The 21,910-nt window shown below is 44.2% G+C and overlaps 1 protein-coding gene across 2 annotated transcripts in view; it reads left to right on the top strand.

Annotated features, from left to right (window-relative positions):
* Positions 1 to 21,910, top strand: part of micu3a (mitochondrial calcium uptake family, member 3a) — a 341,423-nt gene that overhangs the window by 395 nt on the left and 319,118 nt on the right. The gene's annotated exons all lie outside the window — the stretch shown is intronic.

Here is a 21,910-nt window from a genome sequence, read left to right as displayed (position 1 = left end):
AAAACCCACAACAAACAGCACGAGTGACAAAAATAATTATTTGACAATTTTGGCGAAGCATTTTCTCTAACGCTTGCTCCAATAAGCAGGCACGTCCTTTTACATATGGCGCTTGTTGGGATGCTGTGCTATCCACCCAGTGGCTTCAAGCTGCTCGATCCACCATGATGTTGCGCAGGTTGTGTCTGAGGATACAGGGGGTCCGCCTGGCACTTAGTTGATGCTGATGTGCTTCTGTCCCGAGTTGCAGCCGCTGTTCAGCAGCATCCCGGCCGGTACTAACGTGGCGCTCTGCGTCCCGCCACCCTCCTCATGGCAATCCAATGAATGTGATCAAGAGTATGCACGTTTGTCTGTTTGGTCCACCTGGTCTGTCTTGTTTATCTTGTCTATCTAACTGATGATTCACTGAATCTGACAGTTAAATATTGTAAAACAAAATACGACAACCTATGGAAATTGTCAAAGACAAAGATGGAAATAATCAATGAAATGTTGGATAGGATCTCAAACAGGAAAATACTTTATTAAACTAGTAAAATGGCAATGCGGGGGCAGATGAGAGAAAAATAAGTTATAAACGGGAATTGGGGAGAGACCTAAAGGGGTACGATTGAAGGGACCAAGAGACTGGAGCTAGAATCTGCCGGGAAAGGTGGGAATGGCCTGGAGGGCAATTTATAGTAAATTAGCAATTAATAAAACTGAAAAAAGACATGAAGATCGATGGGAAAGGTCAAGAGGAGGGCATGAAAAATTATTTGAAAATAATAAACTTACTTTTATATAGTGCCTTTCATAGCCTCCAGAAATTCCAAAGTGCTACCCAGCCAATTAATTACTTTGAAGTGTAGTAATAACTGTTATGTAGGCAGATGTGGAAGTCTATTTGTACAAACAACGAGAAGATAAATGATCAGCTGATTTGTACTGGTTGAGATATAAATGTTGGCCAGGACACCAGTAAAATTCCTCTGCTCTTCGAATAATGCATTGCTATCTCTTGTCCACCTGACAGGCAGACAGGGCCTCAGTTTAATTAGTCATCCAACACATGGCACCTCCAATAATGCAGTACTCCCTCAATACTACACTGAAGTGCCAGCCTACATTATCTAGGACAGAAGAGGAGGACTTGGCAGGTATTGCAGGATTCCCCAGAGTCCATCTCTCACTCCAATCGCTACTCATTGCTGAGGGCGATGGTGGCTCTGGGGAGTGCAGCCAGAGCCAAATCCATGGCACCACAGGTGGCTCAGCTACACTGGGGAGGGGAGGAAGAAGAAGAATGGAAGAGCTATAGTGGTAGGGGATTCAATAGTCAGGGGAGCAGACAGACGTTTCTGCGGCTGCAGACATGACTCCAGGATGGTATGTTGCCTCCCTGGTGCTAGGGTCAAGGACGTCACCGAGCGGCTGCAGGGCATTCAGGGGGAGAGGGTGAACAACCAGAGGCCGTGGTCCATATTGGGACCAATGACGTAGGTAGAAAGAGGGATGAGGTCCTGCAGGCAGAGTTTAGGGAGCTAAGAGAGAGATTAAAAAGCAGGACCTCAAAGATTACTTCCGGTGCCACGAGCTAGTGAGTACGGAAACAGGAGGATAGAGCAGATGAATGCGTGGCTGGAGAGATGGTGCAGGAGAGAGGGCTTTATTTCCTGAGGCATTGGGACCGCTTCTGGGAGATGTGGCACCTGTACAGAGTCGGGACCAATATCCTCTCGGGGGCGGGGGGGGGAGAGGAGAGAGTTTGCTCGTGCTGGTGGGGAGGGTTTAAACTAGCTTGGCAGGGGGATGGGAACTTGAGAATAGATTCAGTAGGGAGGGGAGTAAAGCTCGAATTAGAAAGCAAAAATAAAGGAAGTGAGTTTGAAGGACAGAGGAAACAAGCAGGAAAAAAGGGTAAAAAAAACAAATTTAAAGGCTCTCTGTCTAAATGCATGTAGCATTCGGAACAAAATAGATGAGTTGATGGCACAAATAGATACAAATCGGTATGATCTGTTAGCCATTATAGAGACATGATTGCAAGGTGACCAGGACTGGGAACTAAATATTCAGGGGTATTTGACAATCCAGAAGGACAGACAGAAAGGAAAAGGAGCTGGGGTAGCTCTGTTGATAAAGGATGGAATCACTGCAGTAGTGAGAAATGATATTGGCTCAAATGATCAGGATGTTGAAACAGTTTGGGTGGGGATAAGGAATAATAAGGGGAAAAGGTCAGTGGTGGGTATAGGCTATAGACCCCCTAACTGTAGCAACTCTGTTGGTCGGAGTATAAATCAAGAAATCATGGGTGATTTTAACCTCCATGTTGATTGGACAAATCAAATTGGTCAGGGTAGCCTTGAGGTAGAGTTCATAGAGTTCAGATTCCTTGAGCAGTATGTAACAGAACCAACCAGGGAGCATGCTATTTTGGATCTGGTCCTGTGTAATGAGACAGGATTAATAAACAATCTCCTAGTAAAGGATTCCCTTGGAATGAGTGATTATAGCATAGGTAAATTTCAAATTCAGATGGAGGGTGAAAAAGTTGGATCTCAAACCGGCATACTAAGCTTAAATAAAGGAGACTACAAAGGTATGAGGGCAGAGTTGGCTAACATGGTCTGGGAAAATACATTTAAAGTGTAGGACGGTTGATGAACAGTGGTGTACATTTAAGGGGATATTTGACAACTCTCAAGAAAAATATATTTCAGTGAGGAGGAAAGGGTATAAAAGAAAAGATAGCCATCCGTGGCTAACTAAAGAAATAAAGGAGGATATTCAATTAAAAACGAGGGCATACAAAGTGGCCAAAACTAGTGGGAGGACAGAAGATTGGGAAGCTTTTAAAAGCCAGCAAAGAATGACTAAAAAAATGATTAAGGGAAGATAGACTATGAAAGTAAACTAGCATGAAATATAAAAACAGATAGCGAGAGTTTCTATAGGTATATAAAAAGGAAAAGAGTGGCTCGAGTAAATGTTGGTCCCTGAGAGAACGAGACCGGGGAATTAGTAATGGGGAACATGGAGATGGCAGAAACTCTGAACAAATATTTTGTATCAGTCTTTAAGGTAGAGGACACTAAAAATATCCCAACAGTGGATAGTCAAGGGGCTATGGGGGGACAGGGGGGGGAGGAACTTAACACAATCACAGTCACTAAGGAGGTGGTACTCAATAAGATAATGGGACTAAAGGCGGATAAATCCCCTGGACCTGATGGCTTGCATCCTAGGATCTTGAGAGAAGTAGCGGCAGGGATAATGGATGCATTGGTTGTAATTTACCAAAATTCCCTCGATTCTGGGGAGGCCCCAGCAGATTGGAAACTGCAAATGTAACGCCCCTATTTAAAAAAGGAGGCAGACAAAAAGCAGGAAACTATAGACCAGTTAGCCTAACATCTGTGGTTGGGAAAATGTTGGAGTCCATTATTGAAGAAGCAGTAGCAGGACATATGGAAAAACTTAATTCAGTCAGGCAGAGTCAGCATGGATTTATGAAAGGAAAATCAAGTTTGACAAATTTGCTGGAATTCTTTGAGGATGTAACGAACAGAGTGGATAAAGGGGAACCAGTGGATGTGGTGTATTTGGACTTCCAGAAGGCATTTGACAAGGTGCCACATAAAAGGTTACTGCACAAGATAAAAAGTTCACGGGGTTGGGGTAATATATTAGCATAGATAGAGGATTGGCTAACTAACAAAAAACAGAATGTCGGGATAAATGGTTCATTCTCAGATTGGCAACCAGTAACTAGTGAGGTGCCGCAGGGATCAGTGCTGGCAGCCCAACTATTTACAATCTATATTAACGACTTGGAAGAAGCGATCGAGTAACGTAGCCAAGTTTGCTGATGATACAAAGATGGGAGGAAAAACAATGTTTGAGGAGGACACAAAAAACCTGCAAAAGGACATAGAAAGCTAAGTGAGTGGGCAAAAATTTGGCAGATGGAGTATAATGTTGGAAAGTGTGAGGTTATGCACTTTGGCAGAAAAAAAAATCAAAGAGCAAGTTATTATTTAAATGGAGAAAGATTGCAAAGTGCTGCAGTACAGCGGGACCTGGGGGTATTTGTGCATGAACCACAAAAGGTTAGTATGCAGGTACAGCAAGTGATCAAGATGTGTGTGGGAAGTGTATCCGCCTCGAGCTCTTGACGGTCCGCGTTGCGGAATTGGAGCTGAAGGTGGATTCACTCTGGAGCATCCACGATGCTGAGAATGACGTGAGTATCACGTGTAGTGAGTTGGTCTTACCGCAGGAGAAGGGTCCACAGCCAGATAGGGAATGGAAGACCAACAGGAAGAGCAGTGCAAGAAAGATAGTGCAGGAGTCCCCTGTGGTCATCCCCCTGCAAAACAGATACACTGCTTTGAGTACTGTTGGGGAGGATGACTCATCAGGGGAGGGCAGCAGCAGCCAAGTTCATGGCACCGTAGGTGGCTCTGCTGCAAAGGAGGGCAGGAAAAAGAGTGGGAGCGCGATAGTGATAGGGGATTCGATGGTGAGGGGAATAGATAGGCGTTTCTGCGGACGCAACCGAGACTCCAGGATGGTATGTTGCCTCCCTGGTGCAAGGGTCAAGGATGTCTCGGAGCGGGTGCAGGACATTCTGAAATGGGAGGGAGAACAGCCAGTTGTCGTGGTGCACATTGGTACCAACGACATAGGTAAAAAAAGGGATGAGGTCCTACGAAAAGAATTTAAGGAGCTAGGAGCTAAATTAAAAAGTAGGACCTCAAAAGTAGTAATCTCGGGATTGCTACCAGTGCCACGTGCTAGTCAGAGTAGGAATCGCAGGATAGCGCAGATGAATACATGGCTTGAGCAGTGGTGCAGCAGGGAGGGATTCAAATTCTTGGGGCATTGGAACCGGTTCTGGGGGAGGTGGGACCAGTACAAACCGGACGGTCTGCACCTGGGCAGGTCCGGAACCAATGTCCTAGGGGGAGTGTTTGCTAGTGCTGTTGGGGAGGAGTTAAACTAATATTGCAGGGGGATGGGAACCTATACAGGGAGACAGAGGGAGACAAAAAGGAGGCAAAAGCAAAAGACAGAAAGGAGATGAGGAAAAGTGGAGGGCAGAGAAAACCAAGGCAAAGAACAAAAAGGGCCACTGTACAGCAAAATTCTAAAAGGACAAAGGGTGTTAAAAAAACAAGCCTGAAGGCTTTGTGTCTTAATGCAAGGAGTATCCGCAATAAGGTGGATGAATTAATTGTGCAAATAGATGTTAACAAATATGATGTGATTGGGATTACGGAGACGTGGCTCCAGGATGATCAGGGCTGGGAACTCAACATCCAGGGGTATTCAACATTCAGGAAGGATAGAATAAAAGGAAAAGGAGGTGGGGTAGCATTGCTGGTTAAAGAGGAGATTAATGCAATAGTTAGGAAAGACATTAGCTTGGATGATGTGGAATCTATATGGGTAGAGCTGCAGAACACTAAAGGGCAAAAATCGTTAGTGGGAGTTGTGTACAGACCTCCAAACAGTAGTAGTGATGTTGGGGAGGGCATCAAACAGGAAATTAGGAGTGCATGCAATAAAGGTGCAGCAGTTATAATGGGTGACTTTAATATGCACATAGATTGGGCTAGCCAAACTGGAAGCAATACGGTGGAGGAGGATTTCCTGGAATGCATAAGGGATGGTTTTCTAGACCAATATGTCGAGGAACCAACTAGGGAGGGGGCCATCTTAGACTGGGTGTTGTGTAATGAGAGAGGATTAATTAGCAATCTCATTGTGCGAGGCCCCTTGGGGAAGAGTGACCATAATATGGTGGAATTCTGCATTAGGATGGAGAATGAAACAGTTAATTCAGAGACCATGGTCCAGAACTTAAAGAAGGGTAACTTTGAAGGTATGAGGCATGAATTGGCTAAGATAGATTGGCTAATGATACTTAAGGGGTTGACTGTGGATGGGCAATGGCAGACATTTAGAGAACGCATGGATGAATTACAACAATTGTACATTCCTGTCTGGCGTAAAAATAAAAAAGGGAAGGTGGCTCAACCGTGGCTATCTAGGGAAATCAGGGATAGTATTAAAGCCAAGGAAGTGGCATACAAATTGGCCAGAAATAGCAGCGAACCTGGGGACTGGGAGAAATTTAGAACTCAGCAGAGGAGGACAAAGGGTTTGATTAGGGTAGGGAAAATGGAGTACGAGAAGAAGCTTGCAGGGAACATTAAGGCGGATTGCAAAAGTTTCTATAGGTATGTAAAGAGAAAGAGGTTAGTAAAGACAAACGTAGGTCCCCTGCAGTCAGAATCAGGGGAAGTCATAACGGGGAACAAAGAAATGGCAGACCAATTGAACAAGTACTTTGGTTCAGTATTCACTAAGGAGGACACAAACAACCTTCCGGATATAAAAGTGGTCAGAGGGTCTATTAAGGAGGAGGAACTGAGGGAAATCTTTATTAGTCGGGAAATTGTGTTGGGGAAATTGATGGGATTGAAGGCCGATAAATCCCCAGGGCCTGATGGACTGCATCCCAGAGTACTTAAGGAGGTGGCCTTGGAAATAGCGGATGCATTGACAGTCATTTTCCAACATTCCATTGACTCTGGATCAGTTCCTATCGAGTGGAGGGTAGCCAATGTAACCCCACTTTTTAAAAAAGGAGGGAGAGAGAAAGCAGGGAATTATAGACCGGTCAGCCTGACCTCAGTAGTGGGTAAAATGATGGAATCAATTATTAAGGATGTCATAGCAGCGCATTTGGAAAATGGTGACATGATAGGTCCAAGTCAGCATGGATTTGTAAAAGGGAGATCATGCTTGACAAATCTTCTGGAATTTTTTGAGGATGTTTCCAATAAAGTGGACAAAGGAGTACCAGTTGATGTGGTATATTTGGACTTTCAGAAGGCTTTCGACAAGGTCCCACACAGGAGATTAATGTGCAAAGTTAAAGCACATGGGATTGGGGGTAGTGTGCTGACGTGGATTGAGAACTGGTTGTCAGACAGGAAGCAAAGAGTAGGAGTAAATGGGTACTTTTCGGAATGGCAGGCAGTGACTAGTGGGGTACCGCAGGGTTCTGTGCTGGGGCCCCAGCTGTTTACATTATACATTAATGATTTAGACGAAGGGATTAAATGTAGTATCTCCAAATTTGCGGATGACACTAAGTTGGGTGGCAGTGTGAGCTGCGAGGAGGATGCTATGAGGCTGCAGAGTGACTTGGATAGGTTAGGTGAGTGGGCAAATGCGTGGCAGATGAAGTATAATGTGGATAAATGTGAGGTTATCCACTTTGGTGGTAAAAACAGAGAGACAGACTATTATCTGAATGGTGACAGATTAGGAAAAGGGAAGGTGCAACGAGACCTGGGTGTCATGGTACATCAGTCATTGAAGGTTGGCATGCATGTACAGCAGGCGGTTAAGAAAGCAAATGGCATGTTGGCCTTCATAGCGAGGGGATTTGAGTACAGGGGCAGGGAGGTGTTGCTACAGTTGTACAGGGCCTTGGTGAGGCCACACCTGGAGTATTGTGTACAGTTTTGGTCTCCTAACTTGAGGAAGGACATACTTGCTGTTGAGGGAGTGCAGCGAAGATTCACCAGACTGATTCCCGGGATGGTGGGACTGACCTAACAAGAAAGACTGAATCAACTGGGCTTGTATTCACTGGAGTTCAGAAGAGTGAGAGGGGACCTCATAGAAACGTTTAAAATTCTGACGGGTTTGGACAGGTTGGATGCAGGAAGAATGTTCCCAATGTTGGGGAAGTCCAGAACCAGGGGTCACAGTCTAAGGATAAGGGGTAAGCCATTTAGGACCGAGATAAGGAGAAACTTCTTCACCCAGAGAGTGGTGAACCTGTGGAATTCTCTACCACGGGAAGTAGTTGAGGCCAATTCACTAAATATATTCAAAAGGGAGTTAGATGAAGTCCTTACTACTCGGGGGATCAAGGGGTATGGCGTGAAAGCAGGAAGTGGGTACTGAAGTTTCATGTTCAGCCATGAACTCGTTGAATGGCGGTGCAGGCTAGAAGGGCTGAATGGCCTGCTCCTGCACCTATTTTCTATGTTTCTATGTTTCTATGTTTCTTGGCCTTTATTGCAAATGGGATGGAGTATAAAAGCAGGGAATTCTTGCTACAGTTATACAGGGTGTTAGTGAGGCCACACCTGAAATACTGCGTGCAGTTTTGGTTTCCATATTTAAGAAAGGATATACTTGCTTTGGAGGCAGTTCAGAGAAGGATCACTAGGTTGATTCCGGAAATGAGGTGTTTGACTTATGAGGGAAGGTTGAGTAGGTTGGGCCTGTACTCATTGGAAATCAGAAGAATGAGAGGTGATCTTAACGAAACGTGTACGATTTTGAGGGGACTTGACGAGATGGATGCAGAGATGATGTTTTCACTGATGGGGGAGACTAAAACTAGGGGGCATAATCTTAGAATAAGGGGCTGTCCATTTAAAACTGAGATGAGGAGTAATTTTTTCTTTCAGAAGGTTGTAAATCTGTGGAATTCACTGCCTCAGAGAGCTGTGGAAGCTGGATCATTCAATACATTTAAGACTGGGATAGACAGTTTCTTAATCGATAAATAAGGAGTTATGGGGAGCGGGCAGGGAAGTGGAGCTGAGTCCATGATTGTATTAAATGGTGGAGCAGGCTCTAGCGGACGTGTGGCCTACTTCTGCTCATAGTTCTTATGTTCTTATGTAGTCCTCGAATGGTGTGGGATGGGGTGGGCTTAAAGAGAGACAAATTGGGAGTGGGCAGAGTTCTGAAGGTCTGAGCTGGGAAATTGGTTTAGGCAAGATTCAGGGCCGATAAGTAGTAGGTTGGAATAAAAACAGAAAAACTGGAAGTACTCAGCAGGTCAAGCAGCATCTGTTTCTCTCTCCACAGATGCTGCCTGACCTGCTGAGTATTTCCAGTATTTTCTGTTTTTATTTTAGATTTCCAGCATCTGCATTATTTTGCTTTTGAGTAGTCGTCGTCTTCTTAGGCAGTCTCTCAGAGTTGAGGATGACTTGCTTCCACACTAATATTATGAGTAGTAGGTTGGACCTGGAGGCCTGATCTCAGAAAAATTAACTAATTAAAAAGACAAAATCTATTTAAAATAAAAATGAACTGTTTAATACTTAAACCTATCTCTAATATCTAGACATGGAAACTACGTATTTTGTCTCGAGCTGTGAAGATTCTGAAGCTATATAGTGGTAAGTTAGCAGTGGGGAATTGAAGCTCCATCTAGTGGTAGAAGTGCAATGGCAGAGGTGATCAGGGGACAGTGATATCTAGTAGCTGCTCGCTTAATAATGGGGAAATTCTATTTGTGTCACGTCAAGTCATGATAGAATGGTGATGTCTAATTAAAGAAGGTGCCGCATACAAAACAAATTTAGTATATTATATGTAGATTTCAAACAATTGCTTACGCCTCCCAATGTTTCTTTTAAAGGGTAAAGCTAGAATCTGGTTATAAACATTAAAATAACTGCATTATTGCAGAACCGTTTTTACTTGCTTGCTAACTGGTACATCATAGAATCATGTTTAATTTTTACTAACATTTTTAAAACATTTATAACATTGTGCTACCACATTGAAGAGTGTTACAAAGTATTTCCAGCACAGAAATTTGGCCCATCAGGTCAATGCTGGTGTTTATGCTTCACACCTCCTCTCACCCCTCTTCATCTAATCCCATCAACATATCCTATTCCTTTCTCTTTAATGTGCTTATCTAGCTTCTCCTTAAATGCATCTATGCTATTCATCTCAACTACTCATTGTGGTGGTGCGTTCCACATTCTCTCCACTCTCTGGGTAAAGAAGTTTCTCCAGAATTCCTTCTTGGATTTATTAGTGACTATCTTATATTTGTGTCCCTCGTTCTGGTCTCGCTCTCAATTGGAAGCATCTTCTGTACATCTACCCTATCAAATCCTTTTATACACCTCCATCAGATCACCCCTCAGTCTAGTCTTTCCCAGAGAAAAGAGCCTCACTTGTTCAATCTTTCCTGATTGGTATAAGCTTTCAGTTCTGGTATCATTCTAGTAAATCTTTATGGCATGGATTTGGGGGTGGTCCCAGGGGGGCGGGTGCACAAAGTACCTGAGAGGAGAAATGAAAGGTGATAGGAAGAAAAAAGAAAGAAAGACTTGCATTTATATGTCGTCTTTCATGACCTCAGAACGTCTCAAAGCGCTTTACAGCCATAGAAGTTCTTTTGAAGTGTAGTCACTGTTGTAATGTAGGAAACACTGCAGCCAATTTGTGCATAGCAAGCTGATCAAATAACCTGTTTGTGATATTGATTAAGGGATAAATATGGGCCAGGCCACTGGCTGCTCTTCTTCGAAATAGTGCCATGTGATCTTTTACGTCCATTTGAGAGGGCAGACTGGGCCCCGGTTTAATGTCTAATCTGAAAGACAATAGTGCAGCACTCCTTCAGCTTAGATTTTGTGCTCGGGTTTCTAGAGTAGAACTTGAACCCATAATCTTCTGACTTGGAGTGAGAGTGCTACCACTGAACCATGACTGACACTTTAGCACCCAATGAAAAGGGCCCAAGAGGGGTCAAGACAGGAATAGAAAGGCAGATGAAATGGACTCTGGTCTGAAGGGGCTGCCAAAATGCTCATGCAAATGGACACAGCCATTCAGCTTACATAGAACTGGCAAAGATTAGTTTAGATATATCCTGGTTGTAAACAGAAGATAGGCAGCAGACAGTATGAGAGAATTCAAAGTTAAAGTCTGAGGTGCTGTGGTGAGATGAAATTGACTTGTACAAGCTTGAAGCATCAGTTGTGGAGGGTGAGTGAGTCCAGGAGTTGTTCGAGGGGCGGACTGTCAGTAGGTACACTGTTGGAGATTGTCCAGTGGAAAATGGAGAGTCAACTGTGAGCCAACAGAGCTTGCTCCAGTAGTCCAGCGGACGTGATTAGTAGTCTTGGTATTGGTGGTGCACAGCAGTGGATCCACTGTACAAGAAGAGAGTGAGGAACAGTGGGAGTGAAGCCTAAGGAACCAAGGAGACTGAAAAGTAAATCTACAGGATCAGTACAGACAAGAGAGCTGATCCATGGAATGGCAGCAGGGAAGTGAGGAGCATAAGATTGGGTGCAGTTGTAGGAGCTTGAAGAGCCAGTCCAGCGAAGGGTGACAGAGGAGTTCTGAAAGGATGAATAGAGTCAGCGGCACTAGGAGCAAGTGGAAAGCAACAAAGCAAAGGTCAATCAGCAGCAATGGAGCAGAATCCAGTGGAGGATGGGAACCTGCAAGAACAGATCAGAGTTAGCTCAGCATAGTGAAAAATTCCTAGTAAAGGAGAAGAAATCGGAAGGCACAGAAGTAGACCAGATACTAGAGTAGAGGTAGAAGTGAATACACTCTTCGTAGAAAGTGGCAGCGATGTTGGATGTCGCAGTAAAGTCCAAAAGCCAGCGGAGAAATAGACTACAGCCTAAGGGAAAGTGAATTGTATCTAAGATCCAACACAGCAGCACAATGAAGCTGAGAAGCCAGCAGTGCATTGAAGGACAGTGAGGCCGGGAGGCCTACACTGCGTTCTCTGAAACCCAGGGAGAGAGGACCAATGAGAAGGAGGGAGGGGGACCGTAGGGATGTGTGTGTGCGCGCGCGTGCAGCTACAGACGAGACCAAAGAGGAATTCTACTCCAGCCTTCAACAATCCCTGACCCAACTGCCAATGGGCGACACCAGTGTTGGAAAGGACGCAGATCTCTGTGGAGGTGTGATCGGCAGAGAGGGCTCATGGCAACACCCTCACTCCAAGCACTGGCGTCTGCTAGATTACATCATCGTCCGAGCGAGGTACCTCAAGGACGTCCGCATCACCTGCGCCATGACTGGAGCTGATGACTGCTGGACTGACCACTGCCTAATCCGTTCTGTTATTTCCATCAATGTAACCCCAAAACAGCAGCGGCAACAGAAACGCCATCGCGGGAAAATCAATGCTGGAGCCCTGAAAGACCCTGCTAAGAAAGCCCTATTCAACCACCACCTCACAACCAACCCGACGACTTCCAGTGAACTGGAGATGCAGAGTGTCCACAGTGCCTGGTCTGTCCTCAAGGCCTCCATAATTAGCACCTGTGAAGAGATGCTTGGTCACTCTACCAGCAAACATCGAGACCAGTTCGATGAGAACGACCAGGAGATCCAGGACCTAATAAGCCACAAATGCAAGGCATTCTTGAACTGGAAACAGCATCACAACTCGAGAGCAAGAAAGCAGCTCTATACTTCTGAAGGCCGAGGTCCAACATAAAACTCACGACCTAAAGAACAGATGGTGGGTGGAAAAAGCGCAGGAGATCCAGCAACTAGCCGACAACTACGACGTACGTGGATTCTTTAGTGCAGTCAAGACCACCTACAGCCCAAACACCCAAGGCTCTACCCCACTGAGGGCCAAGAACAGAGAGGCAGTCAGTGCCCGCTGGAAGGAGCACTTCGAAGGGCTCCTTCATCGAGACTGGGTCTTCGACACGAGTGTCCTCGACTCCATTCCGCAGGATGCTACCCGCCACCACCTGAGCAAAACCCCAGCCCTGCATGAGGTTGAAAAAGCCATCCAACAACTGAAGAACAACAAGGCCTCGGGCGCTGATGGAATCTCCGCTGAAGCACTAAAGCATGGCGGAGAAGTACTATTGGCGCAAATCCATGAACTCATTTCTCTTATTTGGAAGGAGGAAAGCATGCTAGGGGATCTCAGAGACGCTGTCTTTGTGACCATCTTCAAGAAAGGTGACAAGTACGATTTTGGTAATTCGAGGAGTTTCCCTGCTATCTGCCACAGGGAAAGTCCTCGTAAGAATCCTCCTCATTCGCCTTCTCCCAGTGACTGAAGAGCTCCTCACAGAGTCGCAATGTGGATTCCGTCCAGCAAGGGGCACAATGGACATGATCTTCACTGCGCACCAAAATCAAGAACAATGCAGGGAGCAGCATCAACATCTGTACATGGTCGCCTTTGACCTCACAAAGGCTTCAACATTGTCAACTGTGAAGGATTATGAAGTGTCCTCCTTAAATTCGGCTGCCCTCAAAAGTTTATCACCATCCTCCACTTGCTTCACGATGAAATGCAAGCCACGATCCTGACCAACGGATCTACTACAGACCCAATACACTTATGGACCGCAGTCGAGCAAGGCTGTGTCATCGCACCAACGCTCTTCTCGATCTTCCTTGCTGCCATGCTCCATCTCATCCTCAATAAGTTCCCCACTGGAGTGGAGCTAATCTGCAGAACAAACGGGAAACTGTTCAACCTCCGTCGTCTCCAATCCAGTTCCAAGGTCCTCCCATTCTCAGTCATTGAATTACAGTATGCAGATGACGCTGACGCTTGCGTTTGCGTACACTCGGAGGTCGAACTCCAAACCATCGTCAACACCTTCACCGAAGCGTACAAGAGTGTGGGCCTTACATTAAACATCCATAAGACAAAGGTTCTCTACTAACCTGCCCCCGCCACACAGTACTACCCTCCGATTATCAAGGCCCACGGCAAGCGAGTCCCAGGTGGGCAGAGGAAACGCTTCAAGGACACCCTCAAAGCCTCCTTGGAAAAAGTGCAACATCCCCACCGAGACCTGGGAATCCCTGGCCCAAGCCCGCTCACAGTGGAGGAGAAGCATCTAGGAAGGCACCAAACACCTAGAGTCTCTTTGCTGGGAGCACGCGGAAGGAGCGCACGACAACCCAAGCACTCCACCCACCTGTTCCTTCAACCACCGTCTGCCCCACCTGTGACCGAGACTAGGACCTGCATTAGCCTCATCAATCACCTGAGAACTCGTCTTTAGTGTGGAAGCAAGCCATCCTCAACTCCAAGGGACTGCCTAAGAAGAAGGAAAGATTGAAGGACACTCCTGAAAATCACTAGGTAAGAGCAGCAGGAGGATGATGAGCTTAAAAAAGGTTACCTTAAAACTTGAAGCAACTGAGACAAAAGCAAACTAGATATGGCAATGGAATCAGAAGAGATGGCTCACAAATTACAGAATAAGTTTAACAGTATGAAATGAGTAGAACAATGGCAGATGCAAATTAATGCTGACAAATGTGTAGTAAGAAGGTGTAATGGGCATGTCATAAATAGTGTTGCAATAAATGCTAGATATAAGGGTTTTCACTGGGCAAAATCTTCCTGGAAAAATAATGGCGCATTTACGATGCACAGCATTATTAATGCTCAAATTGGCCAGAACGTTCAAGGTAAGAAGAGATAGCCATGAGTTGTGAATCTCCATAACCTGCTGGTTGATTTACGCCACTCCACCATTTGCCTCACAAATGGGAGCGCGTCCTCAAGAACTTGCTGGATTTGCAGATTAATTGTCCATTAATCTCGCTGCAGAAAGTTAGGGCTCATAATTAACGTAAGTACAGTGTTAATGACGTGATAATTGTTAATGCAATGCTAATCAACCGCTCCAACCTAGAAAGGGAATAATTTAAACTGTTAAGTCTCAATCCTGTATGTGGCAAATTGTTAGAAATATTTAAAATTCAATGTTTTTTTTTCCTTTCTGTCTCTATTTTCTCTCTCTCAATCCAATCTTTCTTTCCCTCCTTTTTATTTCTCTTTCTGTACCAGATTTGACTTTAATGCACCCACTAATTCACTCTCTCTCTCCATTGTATCTGTTTCTTTCTGAATCTTTAATTGGTGAAGGAGATAGTCTGTTGGTCATGTCGTTCACTTAGGTCCTAGATGCCCCATTGCCCTAGCTTCCAGCAAATTACAACATTAATTATATTTGAGCTGAATGGTGCAGGAAAAAGTCTAACGCTGCATGCCAAGAGATCTGCCACTCCAGCAAGATTTGGCCCATTGTTCAGGCATTTCTGCTGGGTGATAAAGAATATTTTGATTGTGAGGTAAGATTGTTTACTGTCCTCCATACTATTCAATGTCATCTTCAACAATGCATAGGATGGCATCATTATCTCATGTAGAGCTTGTGGGTCTTTGCCAATTAAGCCTTTCACTCCTAAGTTCCAAAAGATTCGACTTGACTCGTATTGATCACAGTAATTGTATTTTATTCAGTGTAAGTGAGACTTGATACACTACAGCATCTGAGCAGTAATTAAGGCGCAATTGAGGTTTATATTGCCTGTTATGCCTTGGGTAGAAGATACTATCTCCACAAGTCCACCCCTGTCGGATGTTGCCTCTAGGCTCACTCGTCCGCCTGGTAGGGCAAGTGTGGTTCTTCCGCCAACCCGAGTCCCTCCTCAGCTCATCTGGTGAATATTCCCAAGATCTTTGCTGAATGCCTCTACAACCCAAGTGTCTGAGGGCCCCTTTCTTATAGCCTTACTCTAATTCAAAACCTATGGAGTCCTCCTGAACCAATTACTGGCCTACACCCCAAAATCAAATCGCACAGATGCTGCATATACAGCACCTTGGCTTATGTAGGTTCTCGTCTTATGACACTCTTGCATCATCTGTTTTTGACCATCAAGACTCGTATCTGGGGTAGTTATGACAATTTAAAAGGAACATATCTCCATAATAGAGATATGAGTCCTTGCTTTTTGCTGCGAAAGGCCTATGTTTTTAATGCCTACAGATATCATAGCATTCCAACACAGGCAACCACCCATAACTTTGCAGGCTAGCTGTCTGCTGTTTGTGTGCCAGGAAGGCTGCTGACTGCATCTTTAATTTGGCCAAGCAAGGCCCAGCACCTCGGTCTCTTCCATTTTAAAATCTAACCGAGTCTACCAGGGCATATTATAACAGGGTTCACAAGTGTGATTATAAGTGCAGCAATAACATAATGAAATCTTTAAACTACAATTAATAATGGAATCAATTGATTTAGTTCAGGTTAGTTAGTAAGAGAATATAAAGATGGAGACTTCCCAAGATTCTCATACTCAGATACCGGACACCAGATAGAATTGTGATAATCTTTTTCACCAATGATTTGGTGTTCTCTATTCTGCATCTTGAACATTGGACTAACCAGTGAGATATGCTGGTGAGTGTCCTCAAGTATGGTATTATACTTTCCAGAGCTCAAGACAGATCTTTAAAATATTGACTGCAAGTTACAGGGATCATCTGGTCTTAGTTGTTGATTCATATTAGTTCTTGAAGGGCTTGGTGTATGCCAACTTCAGTCTGGAGAAAGTTCCTCAAGAAGTATGAAGAGCAATTTGGTCAATCATCAATGACAGCAAAGTTCCATTGCAGATTAAATTTGGGACATCTAAAATATGTTAAAACACTTCTGCTCTATGGTTCGGAACTCCTAGGCATTCAAGAGACTTCCTTCAGCCCCATATGTGCGATCCAGAATATCTCTTTTAAATTACTACATTGTTCAGTTATCCCCATTCTGTATTATCTTCTGACAGAGTAGCAATTTTATTTTAACTCTTTAATATGCCTATAGCCTTTCCAGAATAAGTTTTTGCTTCAAAGGCAGAATTGTGGTAGATTCCAAAATGCTGGAAAAAAACACGAAAAATGTATTTTTTTATATAAAAAATGTTTTTTCCCCCCCAAGTTGGCATGTGCCCAGATCCCCTAGGAAGTAAATTTTGCATCCTCAATGCTTGAGTTTATCTTAAGAAATTTCTACATCTGCCGCTACAAAAAAAACTTTTGTGTAGTTTTTCCTTGTGCTACAATCGATGGATATATTTGGTCTGTCTGCAGGTTAAGTTATGACCAGCCAAGTCCCACTGCCCTCTCAATGGGCTCAATTTTCCCCAAAGCCGTTTTTTGGCATACTTGAAGAGTTTACGCCCATTTTTGGGCCCAACTACGCCAAAAAGAAAATCATCCAACTTTCCCCATTTGAATAATTGATTTTGGCGGCGCCGCCTAGCCTATCCATTAGCTTTGGGGGTGGAGCCTAAGATCTGCACCAAAAAGATCGGGTTGCCAGGGTAATGAGGGACACACTGCGGGCTGAGGCTGGAAAGTGAAACATACAACACATTCTGGCCGGCTCTCAGCAACCTGCACAAGCACCTTGCACATTGCAGCAGCATTCCAGCATTAAATAATTAGTGTTTATGCCAAAAGTCTATCTCTTTTTCCCTCCCCACTCTCCCGGTGTGAGATGCAGCTCCTAACCCTGGCCGAAAGGCCTCCACACCCCCGCCCCCCCCCCCCAGCCCTCGCTGTCTCCTCTCTCCCTCTCCTCTGCTGCTGTCCGGGCCATGGAACTGCATGTGCTGCGCTGATTCTCTTACCTGCGCCAATTTTGTTAACTGCCCAGAAGGTTTTTTCCAGATTGGTCACATACGCCATCCTAAGAAAAATTGGAGTAAATGGGAGCTGGCCAAACTTGCTTAAATGGCCTGAATTGGTGCGGATGGCAGGTTACGCCCCCAATGAGGCAAAAAAAATCATAGCCTAAAAAAATCCTACCTAAGTGAACTACGCTAGCGCAGAAATTTTGGGGAAACTTGGAGATTTGAATTGACTCCAAAAAAAACAGTGCACGCCAAAAGAACGGCGTAGATAATTGGGGAAAATTGAGCCCAGTGTAACTACTTGTTTTCACCTGTCATCGGAAAGTCCTTTGGCTTCAATTTTCACAGAAATCGAACTGTATTGCAAAATGTGATATATCCTGACAACGTTTTACTTTCAGAAAAATGTGAAATGTATATCAATTGCACACAATCCTGTAATACTGCAGAGTGGTGACATTTATCGGTCATATAAACACCTATATATCTTGTTTTGACAGGTTACACTTATGTTTCTGAGGCTCAGTGTCAGACATACAAATGATTAATTACTTGATTAAATAGCTTGTTATTAGGAGCAAAGTACAATGTGCGAAATAAAATAGAAATCCATAACTGTTTAATATTCAGAGTATTTGAAGTACCTGAGTAAGGAAATAGTCATGCTAGTAATTTTGAATCTGATCTTTATAGCCATTCACAGCTTCCATCTGCTAGACAAGTAAGGTAATCCAGGCCACAGGTCTCTGCATTTAAGTGTTGCTCTGTGATTATCATCATCATCATAGGCAGTCCCTTGAAATCGAGGAAGACTTGCTTCCACTCTAAAAGTGAGTTCTCAGGTGACTCTACAGTCCAATATAGGAATTACAGTCTCTGTCACAGGTGGGACAGGCAGTCGTTGAAGGTTGGGGAGTCTGGTTTGCCACACGCTCCTTCCGCTGCTTGTGCTTGTTTTCTGCATGCTCTCGGCAACGAGACTTGAGATGCACAGCGCCCTCTCGGATGCTCTTCCTCCACTTAGGGCGGTCTTTGGCCAGGGATTCCCAGGTGTCGATGGAGATGTTGCACTTAATCTGAGATTAATATAACAGGAAACACACTAGTTTCCAGATACATCAGAATATAAAATTTAGGAACAGGAAAATGCTAATTGCTACAACAAATCTATCCCTTTTCTGCCTTCTCACCATATCCCTCAATGTCTTCTTTATTCCAGAAACCCACCCAGTTGCTATGTCTACTGTTCACTTAAATGATCTTCCCTTTATTCCACAACTTTATTGATCTCTAAAAATGTTTTGTGATTTTTTTTTTATTATTCCTAATATCCTAAATTTTAGCGTGTCCCTCATTTATTTGAACTTTTTGCCCAGTGAAAAAATTACCTGGATCAAATTTATCAATCCCCTTTATAAAATTAAATTTCAATTATGTTTCCTTCCAAACAAAGCAAATACATTTGCTCATAATTTAAACCCATAATAGCTGGATTTTTCTTGTTTGCTAACTTCTATATTTTGTCAAGGGCAGTAATATTATTGGATGAACAGAATTGCATGCGTTACTTAAGATGAGTGTTACAAATTTCAGAGCTGTACTAGATATACTCTCCTCTGGGGATCAACATCATCGGTCTCTCTTGTTAACGGATCTTGTATGCCTTACAATCAAGAGTTTACTGTACTATCCAATATCTAGTTGTGTGACTCAGGAGGCCATAACAATTGAAACCCCTTTGTTGTATGAAATGGATACTGTAATCCTTCATGTGCTATGACATACTTTTCTCCAGACTTCTAAAAGGTAGACTGATATTGTAGAATGATGCATGCCAAAGACAATGGATGAAATTGCATCTCATCCAGGACTGGATCTTGGATAAATAGGCTGACAACACAGAGTCAGTGGAAGGGTCAAGAGAGGTGATGGAGATGTAGAGCTCTATGCCATATGCGTAGATGTGGAACTCGATGCTATATCTTTGGATGATGTTGATGAAGAATAGGAGGGGTAAGGAATAGGTCTTTGGGGACAGAAAGAAAATCCATTGCTGGAGTCTGTGGCTGCAATTGGATTGGTAAGACTGTAACTAAGCGAGGGCAGCCCTACTGAGCTGGACAGCAGAGGAGAAGCATTTGAGGAGGATAGTGTGGTCAACTGTGTCAAAGACTGCAGAGAGATCGAGGAGGGATAGTATACCAGAGTCAGTGTCACAGAGGATGTCATTTGTGACTTTGATTAGGGCCAGCCATCAATGCTGTGGCCGGGGCAGAAACTTGATTGGAGAGATTCATATATGTAGTTGCGGGAAAGATGGACACAAATTTGGAAGGGAACAATGTGTTCAAGAACTTTGGAGAGGAAAGGAAAGTTAGCGATGGGATGGTAGTTTGCCAGCACAGAGAGGTTGAGGGTGGGTTTTTTTGAGGAGAAGGGTTAATGACAGTTTTGAAAAGGAAGGAGCAGTACCTGAAGAGCGGGAACTGTTTACAATATCAACTGAAGTGGAGACTGGGAAGGGAAGTTGGGTGGTTAGTAGTTTAGTGAGAATGAGATCAAGAGAGCAGGAAGTGGGTCTCATGGACAAGATGAGCTTGGAGAGGGCATTGTGAGGGGAGATGAGAGAGAATCTAGAAAAAGACACTGATCAGGGTTGGGGCATCATAGATATGACTAGGTCAGTCTCTGATGCAACCTCCTTCCAAATAGGAAGAGACAGCCAACCAGCTGTGTACTTGACACCCTTGAAGTGCCTTAATGAATAAACTGTTTCATGATGTACTAAGGATTGAAAGTTACAAAGTTGTAGGTGAACATTGTAACTGTTCTCAGTTAAAGGATTTGAACATAACCTCTCAGAATAAACCAACACTATGCATTATAAATTCGTGCCTTGTAGATTGGGATCAAAACTTTTTTCGCCTCTTCAGTTACTGGGTTTCAGACATCACTAAACAAGTTGCCATCTCTTGTCTCACTATATCTCATCTTCATTAGAATAGGTGGCAAGATTGCTAAGTTAATGTCTAATTAATTAAGAAATTTGTTTTTAAATGGCTAGCTATATGAGTGCAAAATATGGATCCGTAGTGCCTGTTTCTTGGGCGCAATGAATGCCCTTGGGTCCAAAAATGGCGTCCGTGGCACGTGCGCACACTTCTGGTGTGAGTCGCGCCGGATGCCATATTGGCGAGGGTGTTAGCGGCACGTGCAGTGAGTGTCTGCCGGAAGTATACAGAGTAGGCAGAACATGACTTCAATCAGCATGCAATGCGATTTGAGGCCAGCACTGCCATTTTGGAGCTCAACGATCCAGCTAAGAGCTTCTCTTAAGTTCGTTCAGCTGAACATGTGTTCAGCAGCAAGGATGAGCCCCCACCAGTGCTATTTAAAGGGACCATCAGCTACAGGTTAGTTGCTGATTGAGTTCTACTGGCTATTGCTATGATTGTACAGGTGTTTGGTGCTTTCTAGAGTTCTTTAAAGTTGCTAAACGTCTACAGATGGTGTTGAAGGACTTATCCTGATTTCAAGGCTTCTGCACAAACCAGTTGCTCCCAGACATGGGTGTACGAGTAGGAATTCCCCTTGCAATACAGCATTACTTGGAGAATGAATGGAGGCCAGGCACATCAGGAAAAGCTGCTGGAAGAGGGGGAGAAGGGTTCTCAGCAGGAGATCACATTCATCCAGGGTGTTTAGCGAGAAATTCTCCTACCTCAACCTCAGCAAGGAACAATGGGGCTCAATCTTGGCCCACCCCTTACCAGAGATGCGTCGCTTTTCTCCGTTTAGAAGTGCGCCGAAAAATCACTCCCCGCTTTGTCCGGCCTCTCCCCGGTCATCGCGCAGCGTGGTCAGTCGAGTCGGGGGCAGAGTCAGCATCCTGCGCTGAAAACAGTGCCGTGACGTCTGTACATGCACATTGGAGTCGGGTCGCAATGTCCGCGCATCCGCAGTAGCGCCGAAATTTGGCAATCGGCCATTTTTAAAGGGATATGTATCTGCTTGAGTTTTGGTGCCAGAAGGAGTGCTGTGGAATGAAATTAACTGCTGAATTCAAGAAGCAGTGCTCTGTGTGTTAATATCAGTGCTGCATGTCCGCAAAAGTGCCAGAAGGAGTGCTGTATTTCTGAAAATCATTGCTGCATGCAAAATAAGAAGTGTGTGTTTGGAAAAACCACTGTGTCTAAGAGCATTGTAAAAACTCCGAGTGTCAATGCAGCAATGCAACAATGTATACCAAGAACGAAGAATTTCTTGCATGACAAAGTGGAGATACTAGTTACTGTCATTGAGAACAGATGGCAGGAGCTGGATACCAACAGAGGTCGCACAAAAGTGCCACCCAAAGCAATGAAGAAACGCTGGAACCAAATTGCAGAAGATTACTGCGCAGTGGTGAACATCAAGAGATCTGGAAGCCAGTGTAAAAAGAAATGGCAGGACCTTGGTCAAGTAGTTAGTGTAAGTAATATTTTCAATTATTCAATGCAATTGCAATTGTAAATGTGACCAGCTGTATATGTCCCACCCAGCAGAAAGACACCCTTTCTTTACCAAGTTGCATTTTTACTTTTGCAGAAGAAATTGTCCCACAACAAAAGGGAAAGAACTCGAACAGGAGGAGGCCCGCCAA

The sequence above is a fragment of the Pristiophorus japonicus genome, chromosome 2 (genome assembly GCF_044704955.1).
Source record: "Pristiophorus japonicus isolate sPriJap1 chromosome 2, sPriJap1.hap1, whole genome shotgun sequence".
In the NCBI taxonomy this organism is placed as follows: Eukaryota; Metazoa; Chordata; class Chondrichthyes; family Pristiophoridae; genus Pristiophorus; species Pristiophorus japonicus.
Note: the sequence above shows the minus strand (reverse complement) of the source record. Positions and strands in the feature narration are given on the sequence as shown.